Source organism: Argiope bruennichi, chromosome 8 (assembly GCF_947563725.1).
Source record: "Argiope bruennichi chromosome 8, qqArgBrue1.1, whole genome shotgun sequence".
Taxonomy (NCBI): Eukaryota; Metazoa; Arthropoda; class Arachnida; order Araneae; family Araneidae; genus Argiope; species Argiope bruennichi.
This window is the reverse complement of record NC_079158.1, coordinates 52,656,912-52,682,467: the sequence shown is the minus strand read 5'-3', so window position 1 is coordinate 52,682,467 and position 25,556 is coordinate 52,656,912. Positions and strand designations below refer to the sequence as shown.

General features: G+C 30.9%; 1 non-coding gene across 1 annotated transcript; it reads right to left on the bottom strand.

Annotated features, from left to right (window-relative positions):
• Positions 1–4,350: 4,350 nt before the first annotated feature.
• Positions 4,351–4,439, bottom strand: Trnay-gua (transfer RNA tyrosine (anticodon GUA)). Its single transcript is given in 2 exon segments — positions 4,351–4,386; positions 4,403–4,439. It is a non-coding gene; the product is annotated as a tRNA-Tyr (tRNA).
• Between the last annotated feature and the right edge of the window lie 21,117 nt (positions 4,440–25,556).

Below are 25,556 nucleotides of genomic sequence, written 5' to 3'. Positions count from 1 at the left end.
ATTCATTTCCTTCAAGCGTCATCCTTGTCATTTACTCACAAGGTCAAATGGTCAATGGTCCAAATTTTTTAAATTCTCCACAACATGATTTTAATGAACCTCCAAAATGGGGCGTTGATCCATCTAGCAATAATTGTTACGTAAGCATGTTGCCCCGCCTCTCACTTGTAACGTCCTCTAGCGGTATATGTAAAAAACCGTCAGTCTTTGTAACATCATCGACGTAGCAGCACGCCGAAAGGCAAAGCTCAAAGAAACTCCCGAAAGCGGAGAAATAATAAAATCTTTAAAATACTTAAAAAGGTCAGTCATCATTGTCAAACCTCTCCAATAATTTTTCAAACAAAAATCAAAATTTCAAACTTTAAAAAATAGATTTTTACAAAAATTTGTTACAAATTTTCATTGAAGAAATACATAAGCATATGAGAAAACAGATAAAATTAGCATATGAGAAAATAGATAAGTATATGAAAAAATCTGAAAGGGAAGACTCTAATAAATTAGCTTAAAAATATTTGAGCTTAATATATTTCTATACATAGAAGAAAAAAAAATTCTGTTAGGAAATATAATAATTTTTAGTGAAAAAAAAAGTTTATAAATATATGACTGAACTTTGTAGTACGTTTGTAAAAAAGTTAAATATTTCCATGGAGACACTCTCGAATAGAAGGATTTCACTTAAAATAGTGGTGACATTGGAACCTTTGGCATTTAAGGTTATTTCACGGCACTTAGTCTTACTTCAGTAATCAGAGGTCATGCCAACCGTAACTGTAACACACCGTTTGATGATTGGCTGACTTCATCATTTTTCGCCGACAAATTATTTGGTGCAAAAGCGTATCTTTTTGGTTGAGCAACAGGTTTTCGTTTACCGAAAAAAAAACGTGATCTCTACTTAGGGATGATTCCGCACTGAGCTTTATTTGTCGGGATGTACAAAATGGACCGAAAAATTTCATGTTTAATGAAATGACCGATTTTTATTTTCTTCGATGAAAATATGGAAACAGAGAGTATTGATAAAGTATCTACAATTTTTAGTCCTCCCTCTGTTAAAAAAATAAAGCATTTAATGTAATTATGCAATTATGAAAAGCATGAGTCAAAAACTGAACAAACAAATTTAAAAAAATGTGAGGTGTTGTTATACCAATTGGGATTACAAAGTATTGTTATGAACTTCAGCCAATTGAAGAGTTTGACAGACTATCAAACTAAAGTACAATTGATGCATGAAATTTTATGTAAAAATATTAAAAGGTACATTTAATTTTTAAACACTCGTTTTAAGCATGCATATCGATTATTTTTTTTTATTCTACCACCGATATCGATACATAGATCTTTAACAAGCCCTTTTTTAAAAATATTATTATAACTCTACAGATTTTGATATAAAACCGAGAGTCGTAATTTCATTAAAAACTGAGGCTGACCCAAATCGCATCCGAATGATGCTTTGTGAGGTCAGCCCTGGATGAGCAGCAAAGATTGGATGAATTCTGTCTGAAAGAAATCGATCTGTCTTCTTGTCCTTGTACACGTCAATATACTAAAACACGTATTGGACTAAATGGATAAAATGTACTCGGCACTCGGTTTTTAGCACCAAAATTGTCGATTTGTGACAAATTTTCAAAGACAACAAAATTACGTCTACTGTTCGTCAACGAATTCTGAGACGATCATATTTCGACGACTCCATCTCATTAAAGGGTGAGATACGGAACGATGAGTGCATTTACAGTATTCCTTTTGACCTTGGATTTCTCCTATGAGATACTATTAGTAAATGTAAACATCTCCTCCTTTCATCTTTCCTTTCACCCCTATTTTGAAAAATTAAACCCATCTTAACGCATGCGCAAAAACGCGGAGGGTTTTACAATCCGTTGCTGAACAGTATCTGCCTGCCTTTTCATTACAATAAAGCTAAGCACGCACCAAGTTTGAAAACGAATTTCTATTTATAACCACCTTTACACCAAAATTAAAAATGTATATCGGATGAATTATTAGGTAGTGTTCTATTGAATATATTAATTATTTTTTTACTCTTTCATATACGAAGTATGCAAAGAGAAAGTACTATAATCGTAAAAAAAGTCGTATCCCTGATTTTGTGGAATCCCCACTTTACATGCCTTTAAAAGTCCAAAAAATACATTTTTGGAATTATGTCTGTCTATGAACACGATTGAATTCGCTGAATGACATTTGGTATTTCGGCTTTACACCAAATTTGTAGATTTCTGTCAAATTTTGAACGAAATCCATTCACGGGAAGTCTGTTTGGCTATCCAAATATAAATGAACTCGACAACTTCCAAATGTAAAGAGCTAGGCAAATATCGTTTGTAAGCTCACAGGTTCATCATCCGAAATGTAAATCTGCATCAAATTTTGAATCAAGTCTGTTAAAAGTTGACCATCCGTCGGCCTGTACTTTTGAATGCATAGAAAAGCAGTAACCCAAAGACGCAGTGACTTAAATGAAATTTTGTATGTGATCTTGTGATTACAATTATAATTTTAAATCAAATTTTGATTTATATTGTTCGAAAAAATGGTGTTTTAAATACATATTTATTTTTCTGATTCTTGTGTATTAACAACATGCCAGGGATTAATCACTTAACAGCATTCAATAGACTTAATAAAAGTGCTATATTCATGCCAATACAATATTTGGCATGATCTACTGTTCGCTAGTGTCGCGCAAAGTTTCCGCAGCCTTACCCAAGGTTCACAATTTAATTCGAGGATAAGGAAATAACACCTTTATTAGAGGGCACATGAAAAAAATATTGAGAGAACACTTCTCCTTTATTATTATATACAACGAAGCTAAACACAAAATGTACCATAATGTAAAAATCAAAGAGAAGTATGCCAAAAGTAATCTTGTTAGAGTTAACTTAAATTAAGGCTCCTTAAATGAGAGTCCAGATTTAACCCTTTCTAGAGCCGTGGGAAGTATGCTTCCCAAATTAATCAGTCTTGAATTTATGTAGAAGAATTTATGTAGAATGAATTTATGTAGGTTGGCATCAGTTCTGACAAATTTTTTTAGAAAGACAGAAATTTAGATGCTTCAGTTCTTTATCTCACACAAAATGATGTGTCTTGATTTGTTACTTAATTATTAATTAACCAAATTAATTAATCAAATTAAATTTATCTGATAAGCTAAATGAATCCCTTTTCTTATTCTAATTTCAAGCCTAAAAGTATTTTAACATAATACGACTAGAAAAAAATGGCCCTTTAAAGGGTTAAGGTGGGTATTACAAATAAAGAAGTGATTAATTTCACACTGTCTTCTTTTGGATTCATTTTTTTAATTTTTGTAATAATCGGCATAAAAAAAAAAAATCTAGGCGACATTCACTGCCAAATGCAAAAATTACCAGTAAAAAAATTTAAATGATTAAAAAAAGAAAATTATTAAATGCTGAGGAGGAAGAAGGTATAACCTATAAATGTGGTGAATGTTAAGTATGCACACACATAATTTATTATTAAAACATGTTACTGCACTTTAAATGCATTTTTCTCAAAACTAACTTTTACTTATTTTTCGCTCACTTCAAATCAAATAACTCAAAATATAATTATCATATTACAATGAAATTTGGTGGACTTTGTCTTCATACTATTTTCTAGGGAATAAACTAAAAGAATTTAAATTACGTGAATTTTTTTTTAAATTTACAGCCTATTTTAATTTACTAAAAATTTCATGATAAATATTCGACTGGTTCTAATTTTTTTAATTTCTTATTATAAACATACTCTTGCAATTCATTCCCTAGAGAAGACTATGTAGTTTATTTTGATTAAGTTTTTGTTCGGATGCGAGTGAGTTTTTGGTGAAGCCAATTTAAAGTTTTTTAAGAATGTGTTTACAAATATGCTATTAAATACCAATTTTCAAAAATTATTAATGTTTATTTAAAAATATTGACATTCTATTGATAATCTTTAGTAATCTTAAATCCAGAAATATCGTTAAAGTATGTCTACACCATGTTTTTCAAAAAAAGTGCTTCGAAAGTGTTCGGATACCTTAAAAACAAAATTTTATTACTGAAAAATTTTAATTTTTGCGATTTTTTTTGCTGATAATGGCAAAATATTATTAAGTAAAATATAAAAAATACTAAATGCGAAAAAAAAAATATAATAAAAAAAATTATTTAAAATAATAAAAATTTAGAAAACGCACAATATGGTTATCCCTTTTTTATCTAAAAATTTATTACTATCAAGTGAGTTCGTTTCGATCATTATTTTAGTGTAAAATTTTGACCAGAAAGTAATACACAAATATAAAAAACTTCCGTCGAGCCGGAGTCGAACCAGCGACCTATGGATATCTGCTACTTATCACCTACAGTCCACCGCTCTGCCAACTGAGCTATCGACGGCTGTGGGGTTAAGCGTTTAAAACTAGAATAATCAAAACATTGAGGTCAGCTGATTGCACGAAGACGGGACTGCTTGAACTTTTTTTTTTTTTTTCTCTTCTTTCAAGTTAAAGGAGAGTATTGCTTTTTTGAAAAGTTTAAAAACTGGAAAAAATTGTAGTGAAAATTACATTCTAATTCCACATCTGTAAACAGTAGCAAATAATATTTACAAAAGACATAGTTAAAAAAAAAAATGGAATATCTGAAAAGATATCAACTCTGTTTATAAATATTTCGGGGTTGTAGTCTTTATTCATAGATCGCAGTTTCTCAACAAAATATTAAAAAAAACACTTTTCAGTTGGATACATTTTTTTTTTGTACATAAACGATTTAATCCTACATTATTGTTGACATGTAATAGGAAAAATGTCCTTTTCCTTTTCAGTATTTAGTCTTTGAAAAAAAATTCATCTTTATTTAAATTTTTGTGTTCAATCTTAAGTTTTTTTTTATTCAAGCATATCAAATCGTTTTTTTTTTATTCTAAAATATGAAATTGATCTTTTTTAATAGGAATTAGTTTATGTGAGTGTTCCCCCCCCCCTTCTCAAGTATCTTAAAACACACATTAAAAATTAAGAAGTTGCAAAGTTTGAACCTAAAAACATTAAGAATGTACGAGATTTAAAAGTTAAATATATTCAAATCTCAAAATCAAAGAACATTGAAGGACTTCCAAAAGTTGAATACAATCAACTTTAAAAGCCTTAAAATTTCAGAAAGCGAATATCACTAATGATAAAAATACTAAAAAGTGCTTTAGAAATTAAAAATTTATAGACATTTGATATTAAAAATACCAAAAGACTTATGAAGAATGTCAAATTTTTCAGAAAACTTGAATATTTTATAAAATTTATATATTGAGAGTCTAGCTGCATAGTTAAATTTGACTAACACGTTTCATACAAGCTGTCTTTAAAATATTCTAGCTGGTAAACAAAAATTACAGAACTCAGAATGCCACTTTATAAAAAACAGAATTCTAGAAAGTTCACGTCGGAATTTCGAAGTAAGAATGCCAAAGATATATATGATATGAATAAAGACAGTGATTTTTGGATTACAAACAGCGTATAAATTCAGTTTTATTTGCTTCAGAATTTCGATTCTATTTTTATATTAAGAATCCCAAATGAAATTGAAATATTCATTATTAGATTGCACGATACTGAAATACAAAACCGTCCAAGTCAGTTAGTTAGGAAATACTTCTGTTTTACGGTTGAGAAATTCAAGTTATCTTCTACAAGTTTTTGAAAAATGAAGTTTTATGTCGAAAAAAAAAGATCTATTTATTTAATAAGAGTAAATGAAAAATTGAGATTTCCGAATGTAATCAATGGTGTTAGATTTCTCAATACTCAAAATAGACTTGTTGATACAAATCGTTTTGCAAAATGGCAATATTTATACAGGATCATATGAGCCTAAAAAATTTCAAATCATCAAAAAAAATCAAAGAATTTAAAATACAAAAAAAAAAAGTTATTAATAAATGAAATAAGAAAGAGATCCAAAATTAGAGACTCGTTGTACGCTAGAAGTATTTAAAAAATTATGAGAAACATTATGATTAAATTAAGCATATAGAACAAGATTATTTTAACAAGAATAAAATCAAGCATTAATATTAATATGGAAATTGATATTATACATTTTTAAAAGAATATTAAATTCGATCGGATCAAAGGTCTATGAAAAAGATAAATTGTAATTACATCGAGTTGAGAAACATTTTCAAATTAATAAATAATTAATAAGTTTATGTTAACAAATAAACATCATTGTTGAAGGTTTGTGAATGTATTCATATTGAGTTGATGAAATAAAATTTTCAACTTGATAGAAAAGTTTCTTTTTTATACACTAGCCGCCTTTGGCGACCAGCCGGTTCGCCAATCTTAATGTTCGTTAAAATTTTAATAATTAAATATTTTATGCAATTTCTACTTTAATAGCTTCTTCATCAAAATATTTTAAAACTTCAAATTTTGATTATCATATAATTCATTCATAATATTATAAAGGCCTTCAGTCATAACGTAATATGCATCTCTCTCATTTTCTGTTAGCACCCGTAGAATTTATGCTTTAAATTAAAGTGGAAAGAATTTATCTTCAATTAATATAATAATATTTTTTACTGAAACAAAGCATTTTTTTATAATCTGATTACTGAAAATAGAGTCACTCAGCGTTTAAACTTTATGGGCACTAAAGAATATCTTTTTAAATTTATATAATATCTCAAGAATTTGTCAACAAAATTTTCTCAGATTCATTATGAGCAGATCGATTAATTAACAATGTTTAAATTTAAATGCATCAAACACTAAGAACATAAAACGAATCGTTTAAAATAAACGGTTGAAAACAGGTTTTAAAAAAACTACTTAAAAAACGATGTACTTAAAACTATAAGCATATACAAAAATATATAACTAACATAAATACAATTTACTTACAAAAGCATGCAACTAACCCAAAAATAATTTAAATCATCCATTGATAACGTTGTCATGGCAACAATCAGAACAGAATGCGCATGCGTGAATTTTCTTCGCCGGTTACGTAACGCAAATACGTGATTTTTTCAACGCCAGTTGGGGTAACGCTATGCGGATTAGAAATTTTTAATTTCCTTTATTCTGTTTTATTTTAATTCAAAAGTACTTCAGAATGAATCTGAAAGATTGATTCATTAACAATGTTTAATTTTAAATGCATCAAACATTAAGAAAATAACCGATTGAAATAATCCGCCGAAAAATTTTAACCCTAGCCTCATTACTGTTGGGAGAAAAAAAAACTGAAGCCTTTCTCGTTTGGCGCTGGGGATAATGGAAGATTGTTTTGGCGGAAAAGTTGGCGGAGGGGAAAATGGAAGATTTTTTTGGCGGGAAAGTTAGTTTTTAATTAATAATTAAAATTCTAATTAAAATTTCAAAAAAAGGGATTCCAGGTGCACATTCCCGACCTCTAAGGTATACATGTACCAAATTTGATAGCTGTATGTCAAATGACCTGGCCTGTAGAGCGCCAACACACACACACACACACACACACACACACACACACACACACACATACACTTTAGAAACAAATAAAAATTTGCAGTGAGTTAGTGATTTTTACTATCACTCACATTACCCGTTTTATGAACAGTACTACTCATTGTAATTTGCTTCTAAATATCAGGAAATCCATTTGTTTCTAAACAGATTAAATCAAGTTAGAAGAGTACATTTAAGACTTGTTTTAATAATAAAAGAAGGTACATTATCCCTTCCAAGAATTGATTCTAATAGAAGATTTCAATTCCTTAATCACTAAAATCACATCTTCACAGGTAATAGTATCATTTTCAATCAAATTGTAGAGACAAATATCGTATATTCCATCATTTCTTTAAAGTAAAAAAGCGAGAGAGTAAAAATAGCTAGTAAATACATTGGCGACATCGTATAATTTTCGTTGTATTCATTATTGTTGAATATTTTACTAGAGGATGTATTATTTTTAAAATATGAGCAAAAGGTTCAGATATTAAGTTATTTGCAGTGATCAGCAGCCCGTATATAGTATAATTAAATTTAATATTGCTTGTAACAAGAAAGCTTAGAGATCTAAATTCTTTGACAACAGTCGAATCCCCATTTTTTAAAGATAACTTACGAATTATTATTTTCTTTTTTAATAACTTTGTTTATTTGTGTGTATCAAAAGGAAAAAATATTAAAAGTTTTTGTAGAAACAATGTATGGCGTTAGAACTATGCAATCCCTTGGATCAACACTACATATTTAAGAAATCAACTCCTTTAAAGTCATGTTCATAAATGCTGTTTATATCATTACACTTATTAGCGTGGACAAGCCTTAAATGAATCAAGACCAACAGATGATTGTCGACAAAAATCAAAGATTTATCACAAAAATCGATTGAAATATCATTAAAATAAACATTAGACAAAATCAAATCCAAATATCTGTTGTTACAAGTAAAAACAGTTTTAAAATGGTCCAAGTTATAAAGATGCATAAAATTAAATTATTCTCTCACATTGGGATTCAAACAATTATCACAATTTAAATAACCAATTATAAGTAAATCAAAATAATCGTATACAAAACTATTTAACTTCTCAAAACAATAAATTTCCTTTACATATTTATCAATATTAGAAGCAGGTGAAAAATTTACAATACACAAAAGCATCTTTTTCTGCTATTTCTTATTAATTGAAAGTCATAGATATTTCAGACTAACCAGGAAGTTTATTTTTTATGTTAAAGTTTTACGGAATTAATATTTCAGTTAAACATATCGTAGGGTAATCTTTAAAGCCGAAATGCAAAAAATCAGTAATTTTAGCTCTTAAACCATGAACATTCATAAGAGAGGCATCTATTAGAATCCGTACATGTTTAAGACAAAATGTTCAGGTAATTACAATGATGTTTTTGTCATTCCAGAAATTAATTCATGAAAAATCCAGCCATTATTGAGTTTTCCAAAAAAGGCGAATGCGAAACAACCGATTGACCATACCGGTAGAAATCCAGAAAAGGATTTTCAATAATTGGCTCAAATATCCTTTTCGCAAACATTAAAGTGAAAGTATGCTTAAGTCTTATTACATGAAAGAAAATGTAAATTCAAATAGTTTAAAATGTTTAAAATTAAAATTCACTTACTATTTTCCATTGAAACTTCAGACTTAGTCTTGATACAAAATGGCTTTTATCCTCAGTAGTTTATTCACAATTTCTAATCTCGGATGAAAGCTGAAGTTGAAGAATGTCCATACTGTCTTATGCCACATGAAAATTCAGGCTTTGTCAGTGATGTTTTAATTTAAATAGTTAATTTAAAATAAATAAGTCGAATTCTTTCTTATATCATTGGTAACAACTTCGAATTTGCTACTCTTGTTGTTTATTATAGGATTCTTTAACTTTTAATTTACCTTTTGGCAGCGTAGCTGTAGCACTATTTGAAGCGGAAATATATGCATCTGATTTGATTAGACCATTGAAATATTTTCATATTCACTTGTGATAATAGGTTGTTCATACTGATCAATCTTCTTGATTTCAATATTTGAACAAAACTGTCTTGTAATGTCATCAATTTTTTTTACTTTTCGAGAAATAGCAAATCTTTTGTCTTGATAAATAAATCCACCTTTGTTCAAGGCGGTTCAACAGAGAATTGTGGGAAGAGATATTAGTGAAATACCGCTTCTATATATAATATTGTCACGTAGGTTCTTTAGTGTGGAACTCAATGACACACACACACACACACACACACACACACACACACACACACACACACACACACACACACACACACACACACACACACACACACACACACACACACACACAAAGTAGAGCTAAACCAATTTATTAACACAACTCTGAACTGCGACTGACAAATATTCTGCTTTTATACTAGCAGGGAAAGTTCCAGAATACTTTTCTGGAGGCAGTAAGAAAAGTCCAGAACATTGGTAAACTAAAGATATGTCCAGAATCTTCTGGAACATGAAATAAAGGGAAACATAAAATAAAGGAATTAAATATTTACACAAACTGTGAATCGCATTGTCTTTAGCGGGATTAGAACTTACAATCTCTTGATTATGAGATCAGTGCTATGACCATACAGTCATAGAGAGTCGACTGCATCTTTTGAATGCGGCAATATTAAAACGCCAGTTTTAATTTCCTCATGTTTTCTTTTTCTTTACAATTAACAGGCAACATTTAGAAAAATTGAGTTTTTATATAAAAGAATTCATTTTCAATTCCGCTGAAAATTTATGTCGCATGTCGTTCATCTTCAAAGCCATATTTCTAATCTCAATTTGCATCTCATTTATCATTTTAAGTTCTTGTATCTATATATTTTTCATTCTCACAATACCAGCACCTGTAAAATCCTTTGCCAAATGCCAAAACTAAAAATATGTCATTAAAAAATATTATCTTTGTTCAGGAACAGAATTCCAGTTCTAAAATACAATCAACCTATATTTCAAGAATTACATCAACCTATATTTTAATCTAGAATTACATTTCTGTAGTTATTATTCGCATTTTAATATCTTATTTTTACTTTCTATACGTAGTACAGAGAAATTGCAGTCAGAGGCGGCAATAGAGATTTGCCGACAGGGGGGCAAGCAAGATATCTTTAATTTGGTTTCAAAATAACTCATAATAATTAATTTTACATGTAATGAAAGCAAATAAAGTATTATATAGTTTCTTTTTTATTCAGATACTGACCCTTTCTTCCGTTGTTAAAAATTTGTAATATATTTGTAAAAAAAAAAAAAAAATGTTGTTCTCAGTTTTTTCTACCGACTGTCAAAATATCGCTAATATTTGAGCCTATTTTTTATGAGACTCTTGAGTTTAATTGCATCTAATTGAGATCTAATTTTAGAAAAAAATAAGACTTTATTTTATTCTAGGTTGTAGTATATAGATAGCTACATAGATTGTGCCAGAATGGCGTGTTATTCTAAATGAACAAATGCATGCTCTTATCGTGGAATCTATATAAAAAGAATGTTGAAAGAAAAAGTTTTGTAAAATAAATTTTTTCAAAAATCCAAAATAATAAATAAAAAAATATTCGATGTTTTCACCAAAAATCGATTTTTCAGCGTAGATCCCTACCTAAAATATTTGTTAAATAAGGATCGCGACAAGAGTGTTTCGAATCCGAGGAGAATAAGTGCACGTACTCAACAAAAATTTACTATAGTTCGGACACGATCAATATAGAATGCGAAAAAGATACAATGATGTTGTTTCTTAAGAAGGCTGGAGAAAATATTTTCTAAATTTATGTATAAACTTACTATTTTATGTAAGATATGAAAAATGGACTGCTTAAACGTTAGATTCCCCAAGCATTTATTTTTCAAGATATATTTAGGCTCATAAAACCAATGCATTTTATTAAAAAAACAATGAGATCTCGAATATGAATTCCTCTATCTTCCTTTTTAGGCACGCGTTTTTATGGTTAAGTACTTTTTTAATTCAAAGTTTTTGCAAACTAAAATTTTTGACACAAAAATTTGAGTTTTATTCCCTCAGTTGCATGCAATGGTTTTTCTTAACCCCTTCGTATACAATGGCGAATCTGACTCGCTCATGGAATTATTGAATTTTAAAAAGTGAAATCTGAGTAAATCTGAAATTAAGTGAAAGCATTAAATAATTTAAAGTGCAAAAATCACTTTAAAATGCATCATTACCTCAAATGCCCTTATATTATTCTAGGGATTAAAATAACAATAATTGTCCCAAATAAAATCTGCCATCTAATTAAGAAGTTAAGTAAATTCGAATGTCAAGGGGTTAATGTGTTATTTATGAATATTCTAAAAATAACTATTTTAATCATCTTTTTATCAAGACATCTTTATTCAAAGTCTATTAAAAATTTAGAAGCAACTGAAATTATATAATTTTGCCGCTAATAGTAATTGAAAGAAAATATATATATATAAACGATACGTTCCCCGATTACATAGTCATAATATTGAATGGAGAGTCTGAAGATAGTTAATTATTTATTTAACAAATTGAGTGCATACTTGTGTAAACTCTTTTAATGTAGCTAAAAAGCTATCATACCACAAACATTTATTTATTTTTCTTGTCAACTGCAGTCGGTAACATTTTTTTAGTGTAATAATTGTAGCCTGATAAATTCGATTGCAAAGAAAACAGATATTTTACTGTTAAATAAATTTAATCTACAATTATACAAATTACTTACTTCAGTGATTTATAATGAATTCACATAATGTGGCTATAGCAAGATAACTCTTTTTAGCATGCATATTCACAAGAATGTCAAAAGAAAAGAGTACTTTATTAAATTTAGTTTAACCATCAAACTAGATTTTAGTTAGACTATTCTCATAGTGAAATGAATAAAATAAATTTATGAATTCGTTACTGTGGAAGTAACAATTATATAAATAAGATGAAGATTCATTTTAGAACTTGAATTTGAATGATGAATTATGGAAAACAACTCTATCGTTTTATTCAGGAATAATATGAAAGCATCGATTTCTCTAATAATTCCATTGGAGGTAATCGAAGTGACGAAAACAATTTTTTTCCATAATCTGTGATAAAATCTTATCCGAAGGACAAAGATTAGTCAGAAAAAATGTAACGTCTTATTCATTGGCCAGATTATTGATTATTCTGCTAAATTTAGTATAAATTAAATGGTAAATGAACATTATGACATTTAAATAAAATGACTGAAAATTTGGACTCGTCGACAACCATTCGCATTGAATTCTCAGTCGACCGATCAAAATTTTTTGACAAAAGGGGACATGTCTTATGTCTTATTCACATGTCGTTTTGTAGCTTATATTGTCAAAAGTAGTGCAAATTAAGAGCTTGATGAACGACATTTGAATCAAATGTCTGAAAATCTGTGGATAGAGTCTTTGACATTCATCCCATTCAGTTCATAATCGGTCGCCCAAAAGTTGTCGGCAGAATGCGATATCTTATTCACTTGTCGGATATATTGCCTAATCTAATGTAAATTATAAGCTAAATGAACGACAATTCAATCAAATGTCTGAAAATATGCAGATTTAATGTCTTTGGCATTCACCGCATTGAGCTCATAGTCGGTCGACCAAAAATTTCCAGCAAAATGAGAATATCACCTTGTCGATATCTTATTCACTTGTTACCTTGTATATTACCAAAATTAGTGCAAATTATAAGCTTAATGAACGGCATTTGAATCAGATGTCTGAAAATCTGAGAACTTAACATCTTCGACATCCATTGCATTCAGTTCTTAGTTAGGTCTATCAAAAATTATCAGCAAAATTCGGTATATTATTGGCCTACCACCTTATTGATTATTTTGTCGAATATAGTCAAAATACTTTAACCGTTACTTGGGATACTTGGACTGTTTATAATATATTAACTAAGACGGACTTTAAATAATCGTATTCTATACTGCGTAACTCTCTACAACCGTCCTGAAATGGTGAACACTTTTGCAGACGAAATTCTCTCAATCTCTCACCGACCGGAGGGGGGGGGGTGAGGCTGCCAACAGGGAGCAATTGCCCTTCCTTCCCCCCTCCTGCTACCGCTGCCTCTGAATGCAGTAATCGTTAAAAAAATTCGAACTGGAGATTTTGAAGAATGTCCACGTTTTAGACACCCCTGAGTTTGAAGAACACTCTTTTAGAATATTTTCGTCTGTCTATCTGCATGTAACAATAATAAATCAAAGCATTTTTGTGTTTGACGGTTGAAATTTGATATACCAAAGTTACAGATTTCTATCAAATTTTGAGTAAAATCTGATCGGAGGTAGTCCGTTTTTGTCCGATTGTTCGAATGTAAATTAACCCAATAACTAGAAAACGAAAAGAGCTGGATAGATAAGATTCGGTACCCAGATTTAACATCTATAGTGTAGACACCAACCAAAATTTGAGCCAAATCCAACAAAGGGTTGATTGTCTATCGGTTTGTACTTTCAGAAACATTTAAATACAATAATTCAAAAACACAATTACATTCATCAAATTTAGTATTGGATTTTGTGATTACAAATGCAATTTTTTGTCAAATCTTTGCTTCAATCGATTGATAAAAATGTGTCTAAAGCATAAATTCCAATTTCGAATATTCTTAATCACATGCCAGGAATGAATCGCGGAAGAATTCGCCAACGATAACATGATAGATTCAGAAAAAAATTTAAAAAATGTTAGATTCAAGCGAAAAATTAATATTTCGTAACTATTGTACGCCTTGTATTGTCTCATACAAGCCGTTCTCTAGCATGACAAGTTTATCATAGAGTATGCTGGAAAATTTAAGGAGACATTTCCCGATGGTCTTCCCTCCAGCTGTTGATCTATTTATACGTATATCATAGAATTAATATTCATAATTGAGCATGCATATTTAATCGCAAATAACTTTTATCAAACCTCTATATCAAATTGTCGATGTATTGGCAAATAATGTAACATGTCAGCTGTACTTAGTAGAAACAGTTTACCATCTGTCAATTATTCCTTACTATTTTTTAATACATGCCATTAAAGGCGTTCAAGGACCTCATGCAGTTTTCGGTATTCTTTTATTTCATGTCCGCCAAAACAGTTAGGAAGTTGTTATAACTATTGAAATGCGATGAATTTCTGTCAGCAAGAGTTTGCACATTTCATTATTACCAGAATATAAAAATTAAATTATAAATTTTAATTCTATTTACATCGACATTTTCAATTTTATTTGAAAATCGTATTTTTTAAAAATTAAATTAATATTTATGTGTGTTTTATAGTTAAATGAATAGAGAATTTAAGATATCTGCTTTTTTTCCCCTCGGTATGTGTCTCTAGCAATCTCAATTACGAGGAATAAAAATAATCTTGAGAGGTTTTAATAGAACAAAACATTAAAATAATACAGTATAAATAAAATGTAGGAAAACATTAGTTATCATTAATCAATATTTCACATTAATATTATTTATTTTTTGAAGAAAAAAAAAGATACTTGGGATTGAGTAATTGAATATTTATAATTTTTTTTAAATGTTCCTTTGTATGTTCATGTCTATGATTCTTTATCATATTTAACTAAATGGTCTGAAAAAGACAATTTCGTGGATACTGTTCGGATCTTTTTTTTCTTAAGCAATATAAAAGTACTTTCTTCGTCTCGATTTACATTGAACCTGAAAGATAAGACGAAATCAATAAGTGTTTAAAAAGCTACCATAAAAAAAACTATTTCCATTGAATAGATTCAGGATACTTCGGAACAAACCTCCCCTAAAATTACATTAAAAGGAAATTTATCTTTCGCTCTATTGTAAACGGTGCCTTTAGAGCACGCGCTTCGGGCCACGTCAGAGAAGGCATACACATACGCACAAAAAAAAGTAGGGTGGTCGCCGAATAGAATAGGGTGGAGAAAAGGGGGTAGCGAGAGTGAGAACAACTTAACAATGGTCCTGGGAAATCAGAAGCAACTTAATCGGGCAATTTGTCGAATTCAGCGTAGTTCCCACGATTTGGAAAACGCGTTTCTTCATTCTTTTCGGCGGCTACCTGTTGTTCACAACGACAATTGTTTTTGCCCTTTTCTAATCGTGGGATTTTGGAGTTTTATGCCTTCTTTTTTTCCCCAGAAGAAAATTAGCTCGCCACAGGGTATTTGTTTTAAGGGAGGTGTGAAGTAAAAGGAAAAGGGCTGTTTTTATCTGATGCTATATTGACCTTTCCTTTAAAGGCAATATAAATGTTGTATAAACAGAATTCTTTCCCTGTACAGTCTGCTAGTACAGTTGGTGTAATAATAAGTTAGCAGAATTAAAATTCTGTTTCTGTAATAGATAGTTAATAACTGAGATAGGACCATCGATTCAAAGACAAACCCAATAATTTTGCTACATCACCCCACAGCATTTTTTCATATGGGATAAGTTTAATCTCTTAATTGATTTGCCTCATTTATTATCTAATTAGATTATATCTTTCATTTCGAGAAAATTTTTGTGCTATTGATTTAATTCAGAATCCATAGAATATTTGAGGAATTTGCGGATTAGTTTAGTTTAGTTATATTAACGTATCGTTGTAAAGCAACACTACGGCTATTTAGGGATGGACCTCGTAATTTTAAACCGCGGTCAGATGGCAAGGACGACACCTGTGTTGTTGTATGATCTTCACGGATGACAGTATGACTTGAAACAAGGTTTAAATTAAATCAGCATTGTAACCCTCTGTAAAATCATGCATACACAGAAAAAGCAGGTATACAATAGCAAATACTAATCCCGTTTGTGCGACTATATTTTGTTGTACCTTTTCTACGCATCTTTAATGCTACTGGAATAAGCTAAGAATAAGCAATCACACAGTAGTGGCGTAGTGACCGGGGGGGGGGGAGATATAGATGCTCTAGTCTTAGAGGATACTCTTAATGCTGTGTATCAATTTCTGAAACAAAAGGAGGAATGATCATAAATTCTTTCCCTGATTATGAAAAATGATTGTAAAAAACTCTTATAATTTGCATGTGATTGTTTTAATATATAATATAAAGATGTTTATAAAGTTTTTCATAAACCAGTTGGGTCCGTAAATTTTATTGTGAGCGCCTTTGGTTAAAGCGGTATTCTAACCACAACCACTGATAAAGGGGTAATAGATTAATCGGTGGCAGTAATTCCAGCTCTCTCCACGTATCTACCATTTCAGCTGTTACACAGGGTTCAGTATCTATGATCCTAACTTTGAATACATCAGTGTTTTCAACTGTCATTACAAAACATTCTGCCACGAATCCCCAATTGAAACTTCTTAATTGACAGTGAATAGTAATGGCCAATTAGAAATTATGGAACTATAGAAAACACTGAACTTTCTCCTTCGATAACAATCGAATGCCGAATCACTATTTCTGCATTTGTTGCTCTGTCTGTTGGACTAAAAACGAATAAAGAACAAGACATTTCAATAGCAAAAATGTTACAGTATTATTCAATGGTTCTTCCGTAATCCTATAAATTTTCTGTGTAAAGAATTGATGAAAAAAATAATCCCATGTCCCGGACGCCATCTACTCTTCTAAGCCACTAGTGACATCCATCAGAAGCAGAGGGAGGGAGGGAATTTTGTTCCTGATGCCTCTTACCCCTACTACGCAATTGAACTAAATAGATCGTTAGACAGTAATCACTTTGATTGATTCGGTGAATATCTGACACATATTCACAATTCTCGTAATAAACCAATAAACAGTATTTAATGGAAGTTACCAATTACGTTTCTTAGCTATCCTGTTCAAATGCTCAGGCTGCATGCAATGCCGCAACGGTCTGGGGCCAAAGGGAACATTGATTCTCTAGACACTATTCTTAGAGGCTGTCACCTGCAAAATGCACCAACGGATATAAACAACAGCACATTTTTTTAAAAGTCAAATATGAAGGCGTAAAAAATAATACTATAAACTGACCATCATTAACATTCACTAATTATCTCATGGCGACTGGGGTGAAATAATCATATTGTATCACTTACCAGCGCTATGCCACTCGGTTCATACTAAGGTTTTCGTCCCAAATTCGAATTAAGCTACAATTTTAACCAAAGAACTGCCTGTCAGACTTCATCCGTCAAGTTTATTTCGTATCAGAGTCATAATGTTTACATGCTCAGACTGACAGGCACACAGATATATGTATGAGTGCGTGTGTTTATGTTAAGCGAAAGGATAAATGAATGAATTTTACCATGCCATTAAATAATTATTCCTTTACAGATAAAAAGAAAACGAAGGCCCCAATAATATCCAGGTTTTTAAAATAAAATTCACTATCAGGTCTCGGAGATGTAGGACCACAGAGTTCAAGTGCTTCGTCCAAAACATTCATCATTCGCACTTATGTAATTTCAAATATGCGCTTTACGGACTTATATGTATGAAACATGGTATTCATCAAAATGTCATGACCGTATCTTTTAATTACAACACTTTCTATATTTCATATGTAAAAAATACAAAAGAAAAATAAAAGAAATGTTTCACAAACATTTAATTCGAATGAAGGCGTATCTTATCACAGGATTTATTTCACCCACTTTTAACAAACAAAATGCAGCGATAAACCGGGCTCTCATAGGTGACAGCGCAAACAAAGACATCGAACTTTCGGGGCTGGGAATCCGAGTGCATGAGAAAAAAATACATCTCGATTCCGTGGGAAAGTCAAAAGGATCGAAAATCCTCGGTTGTCCTTTACCTTTATCAGTGAAGTGGACTTTATCTCACTTTTTAATGATAGCCACCAGCACAATACCCGCCGACGATACCTTTTATTGTTTGGATGTTCAAATCGGTATCAGTACTTCAGCGGATCAAAATATCGAAGAAAACTCCCGTGTGAAATGAGGAGATAGCGTTTGTTTGTGTATTTGAATTGTATGAAAAGAGTTAACTGCTTGGATTTGTGAGTACTGAACAGCATAAAGAAACTTTGATTCATAGAAGGAAATGGTTATATAAAAATAATTAAGGTACGAAAGGGGAAGGATTGATATAAGATTATCTGGTATGCTTAAACAAAACAAAACGAAAAAAAAATCATTTATCTCTAGAAAGGAATACCAATATATAGCAAAATGTAAACAAATTTTACACATTCACATACACACATACACATACATTCCCATGCACACATACACATACATTCACACACACACACATTCGCATATACATACATTCACATACACATATACACATACACACACACACATTCACATACACGCACACATATTCACATACACACGCACACACACACACATTCACATACGCGCACACATATTCAGATACACAAGCACATACACATTCACATACACACACATTCACACACACACGCACATACACATTCACATACACGCACACATATTCACATACACACGCACACACACACAAATACATACATTCACATACACACACACATTCACACACACACATTCACACACACATACAGACACACACACACATACAGACACACACACACACATGCAGACACACACACACATACAGACACACACACACACATGCAGACACACACACACACACACATGATCTAACCATACACACATATCCTTTTAAATTAACTAAACATTCTAACTATGCGAAAAGGAAAACTATCTAGCAATATGCTTATGGAATACGATAACTCTAGAACGTAAAAAGCTAAATGGGTGATTTTAGTATGATCTCTTAATACGAAAAGTTTAGATAGGAGTGTAATTTTGGGGTAATACTGATGTAGATTAGAGAGCTAATGCGTCCGTGTATATGTGAACAAGATATCCTTAAAACGGAACAATTCTTATGAATGAAATTCCATATGTACCTTCGATACCATATCAAATTTTGCATCCAATTTAGAAGTGAGAAGAAGTCTCAAATGCATATTCGATACCTTTCTCTATTCTACGAATCTCAAAACACAAAATATTATGCAAATTTACAAGTAAGTCTCTCCGAATTTTCGTTTTACTTTGATTTGAGAGGGTATGATGTTGCTTAAATAGCATAATAATCTGAATGCAAATAAAAAGGAATGAATAAGTTTATTTGATTAGTTAAAAAATAATGAATCCTTAGCGAATCAAAAATTAAAAATATGTTTCATTCCTTTTAGTAATCTCTGCCACTAAGAAAGGTCAATGTATATTAGAGATTTAAGAATGTTTGTTTGTTTCTTATGGCACTTGCCACTGACAAGCCCACTGTTACGAAGACAGCGATTTAAGCCTGAGGGGGACGTCTCTTATTTTTTATAGCAGCGCCAACTAGGGCCAAGAGTACGACTTTGCCACTCACGCATCACTCATTCGCTTGCCGACCCCTTTTTACAGGAGGGCACATTCACACATCTCACAGATAGAACAACCATGCCCAAACCGGGACTCGAACCCGGGACACCCAGATCTCGGGGAAGACGCGCTACCCCTATGCCAGGACGTCGGCAGAGATTTAAGAATAGATTGTTTGACCTAGAGCTACTAAATTCGACAAAAATGTACTTTAAAAGATAAAAATACGCATTTTAAAGCAATTTTTTTAAAAAAATTTGATCAGAATATTTTAATTAATAAAAATGTAGCTTGATTTATTAAGCCCTAAAATATTATTCTACAAAACTAATTTTCACACATTTTTAGATTATATATGAAAAATTACTGCTTGATTGATACCAATTTAAAGATAGCGCTCAAATTTTAAGCTGAATTTTGGCAGTTATTTAAAATTCTTTTTTATTTTGCGTACCTGTCAACGATAGATTCATTATTGTAATGAAATTAAAAACCATTTTCATTGCTTTATCAAACATTTAACCACATGATTTTCTTCCCTTGGTGAAAGCTTTTTCAGAATACCCTGTTTAATGCCATTACAGTGTATACGAGGAATAAGAAAAAAAATTGCATTAGCGAAAAAGACAACGCTTATTTTGGAATAGAATACGCAGATCCTTCTGTTTTTAACGGCACTATTCTGCTATAGGATGGATTGGATTAAAACAGTTCCTGTGTACAAAAACAGAACAAGTGTAAGGCTATTAAAACTACTCGACTTTAATATTTATTAGAGCTTGATGCTTTTTTTGAGGGAATCATGAACATTTGTACTTATCTGATTTAATTGAAATTTAACACAATTAACATTCCGGATGAAATGGTTGGTCGCCATAAACAGACAATAAATAATAATTTTACCCAGAAAGGATTAATAATTACAAAATTTTCTCACCGTATATTTAATACTCGAGAAAGAATAAAAATCAACTGAATCAGCGGAAAGAAGGCACTTAAAATTTGTAAATATTTCTCACATAAACTGAAATTCAAGAATTAAACGGAGGGTACTCTAGGGCAAACCTTTGCCAAATAGCATTACATTGCATACATTTTGCGGCATATCTTTCCACCCCTCGAGACGAAAAACATTTTCAGAGAAACGATTTCCTTCTTTTTCGTTTCTATAACCGGAAACTACGGTAAACTCGTTATTGTGTTCCATCCGTAGAGTAAGGTGCATATAACAGGATCACAATGCGAGAAAGTCGCTGAACGCAACACGTAACTGTTCCTCCCCAGTTGAATCCTCAACCGTATCGGAATGTCGGGTGCAAGGGAAGTTGATCTTTTATACGCTCTTTTGAGAAAAAGGTATTTCTGGAAATCACACACGATTGAATGGGTCGCATTTTCCCACGGGCCATGTTTACCTGGAAGACAGGTTACTGAAATTGAGACGTATGTAATCTTCGCGTGCAATTTCGCATCATGTTGAGTCTACATAGTTGTTTGGCATGGAGAAGTTTTTTGAACAAAACACAGAAAATGTAATAAAGCTAAGAACTTTAGTCCTCTAATTCTTATATAGTGATGCAACGTTCTCATTAAATCAATGCATCACTGTAACTTTGAAACCGTTGTACGCCAAAGCAATTATAATTGCTAAATTCATTTAAATCGAAACTCATCTTATTTTTCATAGTTGCTTAAAAAGTTTAAACTCAACTAACATCATTTGCAAATTATTTAGTTATTGCTGCATTTGATAAATTATTGCCTATAAACAATAAAAGGTTTACATTTGATAAATTATCACCTGTTGTGTGTTATGTACGTTTGGTAAAGTCTATTTAAAATAGTTAATATTTACTTTCATCTAGCAGTGCTTATACTTATTTATTGGCCGGTGCTTATACTTATTATTATAAGTATAAGCAGTACTTATACTTATTAATTAATTTTTTTTAAAACTTTAATGCACATTTTAGAATAATATATAACATAACGCCGAAATGAAATGAACCTTTAATTTTATTATTTTTATAAAAACAAAAATATTTTGAATATATGCATGTGTTAAAATTTTTATTTGCTAATCAATGATTTATTCATTAGAATCACTTTTGTTTATCTTAATACATTATTTTGGAAAAACACAAACTCTTAAGTGAAAAAAAAATCTTTTGATTACGATTTTGTTTCCCTTTATTTATTAATTTAAGATAAGTTCAGAAATGAATGGCAACTTTTTTTCTTTTGCTCTTTAAATAAAATAATAATAAATTAATTAATAATAAGTAATAAGCAATAAATAAGTAATTAATAATAATAAACAAGTAAACAATAACAATAAATAAAATTAATAAGTTCTCTAAAAGCTCTCTCTCTCTCCTTTTTAAATAGTTAAATTTATTTTTTAAATACTTAAATATGTATCAGATTTATTATTATTACTTGATTTTATCAAAAACTTATCGAAAAATGTAGTTTATTGAAATAGATTTAACAATGATAATCTATTTTTAAGACAGTTTATTTTTAATTGTTTGAGTTAACTAGTATTTTCAATTAATTATATGTAAAATGATGGAGATTTCACATAAAACCTATGTCTCAAATTACCTATGTAAATCAAACACGCACAATACAAGTATTTATAACAATAAAAATTTTTACTCTGTGTAAGAGCTAATACTCCTACAGTCAGCCGTAGATTGTTTTACACTTGTAACTAATGAAATCACAGCTTTCCCCCTCATGATGCTTATCATTTATGGAGTATGAAAGATAGAAAGAATTTCATGTGGAAGAAATTTGAATCAAATTTATCTAAAGTTTTCAGAAGTAAGAACAACATTTTTTCTATTTTTATTTTCCTCCAAAATTCTCTATCAATAAAATTATTTTAAGATTTCTTACTTTCATAATCTTAAAATGTAAATATTTTGTAATAGAACCATTTGATAGCCAAGTGACTTATGATTGAATACATGAAAGGAGGAATTATCGAATAAGCAACTGCCTAGGGGGTTCATGAATTTGGAACGCCCCGCGGTATGGACATTTTACCTGTTGTGTTTTAAAAAGAAATTTAATTTTGTGCTTTCATTTAATTTATCAGAACTATGCATATGAAATTATACAAGTTATTTTCAAGTTTAGTTTAAATTTCAGAACATAATTTTTAGACTTTTTTTCCATATTTCCAAATTCATTTTTAGATTTGATGTAATTCACCTTTCCCTTTTCTATTGCAGTTGGCAAAACCTTGGCAAAGTTCATATTAGTATAGCTTAGAGTGTTTGAAAGAGCATTTTAATCATTTTATTTCAACCTACTTCTATTGTTTTTAAAACTCGAAATGTTGAAGCTAACTCAATTGAAAATGACCCACAATTAAAAGCTTTTTCTATTTCATTTCCGCTTAAAATTTTAATTAAAAAATGCTTATACAAAAACTAAATAAAAATCAATTAAAAAAAATCTGGTTTTGGAAGTCAAGGAAGAGAAAGAAGCCTCTGAAATATACAAAACTTAAAAAAGCCCTATAGCGGTTAATGTCGTCTTAAATGAATTAATGTAATATTCCATTAAAATTCTATAAAATGGAAATTAAAAGCTTCTAAGTAATGTGCTAGCTTCTCTTGCACATTCTGATCAAGTTGCGTGTTATACTTTTAATACATCATTACGAACAATATGATTTAACCGATCCCACTAAGCGACTGATTCACAATATCAGAATCTCCCGGCCTAAACTGCTCTTCATAATCCTCAAGGGCACGCATTCTACCGCGAAACGGAAAACCCCTCTTTAGAACACAAACTCCGACAGCATGGAATGAAAAATAAAACAAAAGAAAGAAAAACATGCTGACCCCACTTGACAAGATCGAAGACCTCTAACAGCCACCTTTAAACTCGGCCATCGAAACAAAAGGAAAGCAACAACGAGGGGGGCGGCGGAATCGCCATCTATATCCTTTTGACCTTCCTGTCACCGCATCGAAAACTTGGCAAAACAAAAAGAGATTAAAAAGAAAACGGCGTTCGAGGATGAGCACGAAGTGTGGGAGTAGACGCCACCCACACAACAATACCTGGTGAAATGGAACTTGGACAATCGCAGCTTGCTGACACGAATTTCCTATGTGTTAATGCCATTCATCGCTCTGTGACAGGAGAAAGCACGCTCTTCCCATACCTTGCCGGGTTCCCAGGCGGTCCCTTGAATAAGTTCCGAGAACTGATTATTTGCCGGAACAGCACTGACGGGAAAGGTTTCATCGAAATTCCGATTCTCACAGGAAAAGACCTTCGTTCATGCTATTATATCTATTGTAGTCATTAGAATCTATGAACATCGAGAGAGACAGGCTCGGATTTTCAAAGTCCATCTAAATCCAAATTCGAAAATTTACTTCTTTTAGACAGTATCTAACTTGTAATAATTTTAAACTGACTTCGACATAGGGAAAATTTAACATTATGACAGGAATACACTCCTTTTATTTTTTTTAAGGATTTCTCTTATAAAATTGGAAATGTTTATCAATTTAGAAATGAATTAGCTGTCTTCGGTGACCACCTGTTGGGCTAAAACATTAATAGCAATAATTTAGCAATATAAAAGCTCTATTATTGGCTATACTTGTATAATAAACATGGACCAATCAGATTGGTTAACTATACAATCAAGGTGCGGAAATCGATTCATTTATTGAGGTTTTACTTTGAAATGTTCAAAAAACAGAGAGCAGGTCATATAAAATGAAATAAATAAATTAAATAAGTGAATAAATTTATTTCAAATGATTTAATACAAAATAAAAATTTGCGAAATCGGAAATGGTTGGGGCTGGATATTGTTCTGTCACGGTTTCTCCTCTCTCATAGAGAAGTAGTATTTTAAAAATAGAAGGCAAAGGGAGGCGACCATCAATAGACGAGTCATGTGCTTTTATACAAAATAAAAATAGACGAAATCGGGTCAGTTGTTGGATTGGGAAGCAGATTTTTTGTTTTGTTTTGTTCCACTAATTATTTAAAATATATATAAAAAAATTATTAAATCTGAAATTGTTGTTTCGCGTCACCATACTTTTTTTTTTTTTTATCGTTTTAAATATTTTGCTCTGAAGGACCAGTGGCGTAGTGAAAGTAAATTCCAGTGGTATAGTATTTTTTCTCCTTATCATGCTATTTCTCCTTGAAATGACATTGATGAGTTGTGCTCTCTTTTGTAACGGATAGTATTATCACCATAGCGCTCCCTTAAACTGACACCCGTATCGTTTTATCGTTATTGCCTCGGCCCATGATGGCTCGCCACTGTATATAATGTGAAAAAGTATTTGTTTTTATCTTTTCTCGTATCCGTGTTATGAATATGTAATTGCGGATGCTATCTGACCTTAGTAAAATGTAATACAGATCAAGCTTGATTCGAAATCCAATCGCAAACGTAGGTTTTAGTTTTTCGCAATTGATCCTAAATGGGTAAATTATTAAATTCAATCCTAAAATTAGAATATCTGAATGGTCATTCCAAACGATCTTACATAGAAAGTGCCGATCATTTTAATGAATGAGTCCGAAAATAGATAATATAAAAATCCGCTCATAAAATGATGATA